At 40.0% G+C, this 6,895-nt stretch overlaps 1 pseudogene; it reads right to left on the bottom strand.

Moving 5' to 3' along the window:
• Nucleotides 1-5,224: 5,224 nt before the first annotated feature.
• On the bottom strand, nt 5,225-6,065 carry LOC101152630 (UPF0235 protein C15orf40-like; annotated as a pseudogene).
• Nucleotides 6,066-6,895: the final 830 nt, after the last annotated feature.

Below are 6,895 nucleotides of genomic sequence, written 5' to 3'. Positions count from 1 at the left end.
GTTGGCTTGGATGTGCTGAAAAGAGAACACTTTTACACTGCTGGTGGGAATGTAAATTAGTAGAACCACTATGGAAAACAGTATGGACATTCCTTAAAGAACTAAAAGTGGAACTACCATTTTATCCAGGAATCCCACTACTGGGTATTTACCCACATGAAAAGAAGTCATTATGAAAAAGACACATGCACATTGCAATTGCAAAGATATGGAACCAACCTAAGTGCCCACTGATCAATGAATGGATAAAGAAAATGTGGTATATAGACACCATGGAATACTACTCAGCCATAAAAAGGAACAAAATAATGTCTTTTGCAGCAACTTAGATGGAGCTGGAGGCCATTATTCTAAGTGAAGTAACTCAGGAATGGAATACCAAATATCTATATTCTCACTTATGTATGGGAGCTAAGCTATGAGGCTGCAAAGGCATAAAAGTGATGTTGTAGACTTTGGGGACTCAGCAGGTAAATGTTGGGAGGGGTTGAAGAATAAAAGACTACATATTGGGTACAGTGTACATTACTCAGGTGACAGGTGCAATAAAATCTCAGAAATCACCACTAAGGAATTTATTCAAGTAACTGAAAACCACCGGTATCCCAAAACTGTTGCATTTTTTTTGAAAAAGTAATTGTCTTTTCAAGTTCACAGTGAATTAGCTGTAAGATCAGGAATAACACTCTACTTCCTAGCTTCCTCTTGTTATCCCTTTGCTCTGCAGCTTGGTGATGCACGAAATGGAGAGGAACAAGCTGTGCGCATGCTTTTCTACCTTGGGGGACCTATTGTTCCCTCGCTTTAGAACTCCATCCCCATTCCCTCTAACCAGCAGACTCCTCCTCATCCCCTGTGTCTGAGGAAAAATATGACTTCTTCATGGAAAGTCTTCTCTCAGTTCCAGTCTGCCACCACAATCTTCATTAGGAGCTTCTTTTCCTTCCCACACAATATCTTTCTAATTACCTGTTAACTGTTTGTCCTCCTCTCCTGTCTGTGAGCTGGTACTGTGTCAGATGCATAGTTTATGCTCGATGAATATTTGTTGGTTGAATGAATAAATATGGATTGAGACCTTAGGCTTGTACATTTCAGATATATTCACAAAGGCACAGTACATTTAGCATATAGGTGTATTTTTTTTAACACATAGTTTTGTTGTGTTGTAGGCAACTCCAGCTCCTAAAGGAAAAATCATATTTAGTGTAGTATGTTGCTAATTCACATAAAAGGCTGAGAACCAGGCTTGGAAGGGGGTAGAAATGGAGCCAGTTCTGGAGGAGCAAGACGTGTAATGATTGCAACAGTCTTATGTCAGAGAAAGCTGGGTCAAAGGCCGTGTCAATAATCAGTAAATTACTACTATTTAAAGGCTCTCTGCCACCATAGAACAAATTTTGTGTGTTAGGTCAGAACCCAGTCAACATTGGTTGAATCTGCTCCTTGGCCAATGAAGAAAGAGCAAATTCCTCAAAAGAAGATCCTACTGGGAAAGAGGAATGAATGGTGAGTGACTGAGATGGAAAGCACGATAAGGCACATGTCCGTTCCTTATCGGACTGCTTTGAATCCTTTTATGTTTTCATCCTCTGGGGTAGGTGCCCTCCAGAATTTTGGGTACTTCTCATATAGGGGTGCCATATTGAGCTGAGATGCCAGCCTTTTCCGTGCATCTGTGAGTTTCCACTGCCTGGCGTAGAGTTGGTATATGATAAATGTGTGTTCAATAAATGAAACAGTGAATAATAAGTGGGAGAAGTGGCAATCAGCAGAGACACTATCAGAGAGGATGGCAGAAGCAGAGATGCCATAAGGTAGATATGGACAATAATAAGCATTCTACTTCAAATTCATATTCAGTTTTCAAGTATTTCTTACAACGACCTTGCAAATAGACAAGACAGTTATGTTCTGTATTTTACTGATGAAGAAATTAGACTTAGTGAGAGTGAATTATTCTGGGTCACAAAACTAATTATTTGCAAAGCTGGGATCGGAATATAGGTCACCCATCTCCACTCTAGTGCTGGATATAATGGTTGAGTAATTTGTTTTCAAACGTTTGGTTATGGGTGATAAGTCAGAGATGAGTATAGTGTTTTGTAAGGGAACAAATAATGTCTGAGGAAATTTGAAAATAAGGACTGGTATTAAAAGTGAAGCTAATAAGAAGTACCATGCTTATCTGTGTATAGGGTGTGAGAGTGGAGGGGGTATTTGCATGTGTATGTGTGTTTAAAATGAAAGATTTAGATAGAGATTCTCTTAGAAATAGAATTCTGAGCCAGAGAATAAAGAAAGAAGAATATTATGGAGTCTTTTAAAAGGTCCATTTCTCACTGCTACTATCTGTTGTATCTCTCTGAGCATTAAGGGTTGTTTTTAAATTATTATGTTTAAGGAAGTATTATTGAAATCGGGGTCCTTTTGTTGTTTATATTATATAATATACTCCCCTGGCAACAACAACAAAAACCAACAACAAATTCTGGAGAAATAATTTATAGAAAGAGAGGAATTATTAAACACACATTTAAGATATTTTAGATTGAGTAGTCATGTGGTACCCAATTATCGCTATGGGATGAAAAGCCCCTTAAAGAATACTTGTGAATACCATGAATATGGACACAAAGCCTCTGGTGAATTACTAATAAGCCCATAGCACAGTTCAAGATCCTATGACTCTTTTGGATCAGGGACAATATGGATTACCTAGCAGTCCATCCAGGTGGGCCACCTCACCTCCTTTTGTTGTTTAGACAGCATCTGCTATTGTGGAAGGATAATGATGTGTAGAGCCCTCTCAACTCCCAGTTTTGGCAGACAGAGCAGAAAGTATTCCAGTTTGGCAGTTTATTTTCAAGCCAACTTACTCTCCACTTGTCATCTTTAAACATTATTTAAAAAATCATATTAAGGTTCCCAGGAAGGAATAATCTAAGACAGAGAAGGAAATAGGGTGTTTGAGTAGCTGACACCTTTTGCTCATCCCTAATCTCCATCTGCAACTCCAACACACATGTTCACTTTGGTGAATGAACTAATGTATGTCAGAGAGAAAGGAGAAATGCTAGAAAGAAGTGAGAGCAATGACTGTGGTTGGTCTTAATTCTTGTTTTGTTAAAGATTGAAGTAAGCAGATTCTCAGTAAAGGTATTCCTGAAAGCAAACAGGTCAAGAAAAAGGCAAGAAATAAAGAAAGCCAGAGGCAGAGACCTCAGCAAGAGAAGGACATGACCCACAGACATCAGCCCATGATGGAAAACAAACCCCAAAGAAAGCTTGAGCCAGAACAGCAAAGAAAATGATCAAACTCCAGTCCCATTGGAACTTTGAGAAACTCACCTCCCAAAGACTATGCTGTTGGCGGGGGCAAGGGGGTGGTGGATAGAAGGAAAGAGAGAATATAAGTCAGGATTTATTGTTGGCAGCATTTTGATAATAAGAACGATAGTTTTATTCAGAGCTTCAGCTTAAAAAAAAGTGTTCCATCATTTTGGCAGTTTGGAGGTTTGGCAATTGGTGTAAAAAAGAAAAAAAAAATCAACATTTAAAACTGGTGAGTTTTACCTTCTTCCTCCATTTCTCTGAGCTCCAGTTTTTCTAAGGCAGTAAAGTCACCTATTCCCTGAAATTCTTGCAGATAGTCTAAAAAGAAAAGTATTCCTGAGATATTTCTGAGACGTATGTTTTACCTTTTTATAGAGAGCAAAAATCAGTATTCAGATTCCTTGTTACAAGTTCCATTTTGATCTTTTTTTAATTGCCAGTGAAAAAGTAATGAAGAGCAATTCTGATTTAGCCACAAAAATCCTACAAATGATAAAAAAGACAAAGATGACAGGTGCACTGAAAATGGTCATATTTTTTCCTCTCTTTGAGTTGAACTATAGCTAATAATGATACTGACTCATCCTTTGAACTTCTCTTGGTGTCTTTCATGTGAAGAGTTCAAAGCCCTTTATGAATAATAAATAATTAGGTCTTGCAAAAGTCTTTAAGTAGGAGTGTGAGAATGACACTGTACCCATTTTACAGTTGAATGACGGAGCTCCAGGCCAGGAGCTGGCCATGGAAACACAATCTTCTCTGCGGTCTCTGCTCTTGACTTATTTATCTCACTTTCGGGGTCTCTCAAACTCCCACACACTCCTAGAGGAAGTCAGCTTCCATATTTTCACTTCTATCTCATGCTAAACTCACTTATTTAAGCACCCTTCGTTGATCTTCCATTTTCTATTTCCGTCTGTCACTCGTTTTTGCTTGCTTCTAGGCTCATGTAATCAGAGTCTCTGCTGCTTTGTGAGAATTACTACGTCTCTGGTTTACCTTGCACCTGACAAAATAGAATAGGGCTTCTATTCCCTTTTAAAAAACAGTTAAGGAAGAAGTGTTTCTTGGTTCCCTAGTATGCCTGCAGCAGCGGCCTGAGCACAGCAAGAGCTCCAGAAAGAGCAAAAGACATAGATCCTTCCTTGGAAAAGCTGTAGGGAGGTGAGGAGACAGATCTGACACACAGGGTATAGCAAAGAACACCACCAAATCCTGTATCAAATAATTCATCCTGTGTTACCAAACACTAGGAATACAAGAATTCAGAAGAAAAGGCTGAAAAGTCAGACACTTCCAGGAGGTTGGGTTTGGTTGAGATTTTGAAGATCGGGTGAGGAAAGGGTTTAGGAGACAGTGGTGTTCCAGGTCCAGGGCAAAAGGCACCCTGGGGAGGAAGCACCTAGCGTGTTAGGGGATAATGACACATAAAGTTAGGGAACATCTCTCCAGAGCATGAAGCACAGTCCCTTGCACGTATTAGAACTGAAGGAAATGGGGTGTGTGATTGACATGTACTGGGAGTACAGGGTACAGAGCTCAGCACAGCTTCTTTACAGGGATGGGAAACTCAACCTAGAAACATGTGAAGAAGAGATTTTCTTCCTGTCAAGCAAATTCATGATAGCTTTCATTTAATGAAATTCTTTTTTTCTCAAAAATTATAATTCACTTTTAATTACAAGTTATGATTTTTCATTACTTTTTTACAAAATGGTCAATATAGTCTTTAAAAGATGTAAAAAATTATTTTTTTCATTTAGATAAGCAGTTTAAAATATAAGGTAACACTACAAAGCAGTGTAACAGATTTTCTGTCACTTGTAAACCAGATTAGAATGCAATCCCCAGAATTCCAGAACGGTTGTGGAGATACGGTAATTTTAATTTACAAGCAGGATAAACTGCATTCGACAAGGAGTCAAGGGCGTTGGGTTTTAGTCACCATCTTGCATGTTATGATCTTGAACAAGTCTGTCAACTCCTGGATATCAGAAGCCCCACCAGAGAATGAAAGGTGTTAAATCAGGTCACTTTGAATATTCTTTCCAGCTCTGTTATTTTATAATGCCATGAAATCAGAGTAACATGCTCCAGGCTGTTTGGGGTCAGGGATTTTAGAACCTGTGTTCAACATATATTACTTTTTAAATGTCTACTTTTTGGAGTCTTATTCAAATATATATATATATATTTGAATGTGCTTGTAACAGCCTCTTCATCATTAGCAATAAAAGTTTCTCAAGGATGTATTTTCCATTTCTTGCTTTGTTTTTCAGCTTTCTTTTTAAATTTCCTCAAGATTTCTTCTGGAGTTGTGGAGGCCAAAAGCTTCACTACCTTTTCAGCGATGTACCACCCTTATCCAAAACCACATCACTCTTCCTGAGTTCTAAGACCTTGGACAGATAAGCTGCAAAGCTCAGCATTATCCTCCCCCACTGATGGAGGTGCTGCAATAGCCACATTTACCAACTCTGCTGTCAAATGTGTTACAGTATTTTGTTTGGAGCCAGGTTTGGCATGGATGGCTATGGTGACACAACCTGTAGGAACAACTGCCACAGGACCTAAGGGAGGAAGTGGTCTCTCTGGTTCCTTGATCTGACTTTTACCCTAGGTCATTGCATCAGCTTTCTTGGCATCTTGGTGCCAAGAGGGAGCCGAGTGGAGTCCTGAGTACTCAGTGCTGCCCTGAGCTGCTTCAGCCCACTGCCAAGCCCCAGCATCCCCGCCTGGGGAGGCCTTAATGAAATTCTTTATTCTCATTTTATTTTTACTTCAATCTTCTGTGGGGAATCTTGAAGTATGTTCCACATTTCTGGAGGCAGAGGCTCTGCTATATGTCAGTATCCAGATCATAGATCAGTCTAGAGGAGGGTGCATATGTAAAGCAGGATTAGGAGCAAGGGAATGTTCCCTGTCCAGGGCTCTGCTCAGTGCTGGCTTCTGGGAGGAGCTGAGCTTGGTTATGGGTTGACAGAGAGCAGGAAAGAGGTCTTGAGAGGAAAGGAATGAGGACACGCAGTGTGGCAACAGGAGGTAGTTGTGGGAAGGAAGGTTAACAGAACCACCTTTACAGCATGGTGAACGTGAGAACAGTAAGCAATGAACTGGAAGACATCCGGGGAGGGCTGGGGACGCAGCTAGAGAGTTTAAAGCAGGCAGAACCTGCGAGGGGAAGGGGAAGGCCAGTCAGCAATATCCTCATACGTTACACTAACCAGCACTTTGCCGTTCTCAGAAACTTTTTCTATCTACGTTAATTCATTTGATCCTTATAACATCCTTGGGTTTTATTACCCATTTTACAAAGAAGAAATGTGAAAAATGGAGAGTTTAGGGTTTTCCCAAAGATAATATTGTTATCTAATGGCAATTTAGGTCTAGAATCTGAGACTTATGTCTCTTAACTCAAGGCATTTCCCACTAGCATCAAGTAGCATGGGACGGGGGAAGATGCTGGACCAGTTGTGAGGAGACGACATTTCTCTTTCTGACTCTGGGAACAAGCGGCCGCCAAGAACCCACCAGGAGTAGCTTGTAGTCTAGGCTCTGT

The sequence above is a fragment of the Gorilla gorilla genome, chromosome 17, assembly GCF_029281585.2.
Source record: "Gorilla gorilla gorilla isolate KB3781 chromosome 17, NHGRI_mGorGor1-v2.1_pri, whole genome shotgun sequence".
Classification (NCBI taxonomy): domain Eukaryota; kingdom Metazoa; phylum Chordata; class Mammalia; order Primates; family Hominidae; genus Gorilla; species Gorilla gorilla.
The sequence above is the reverse complement of the archived record's forward strand: the minus strand, read 5'-3'. Positions and strand labels throughout refer to the sequence as shown.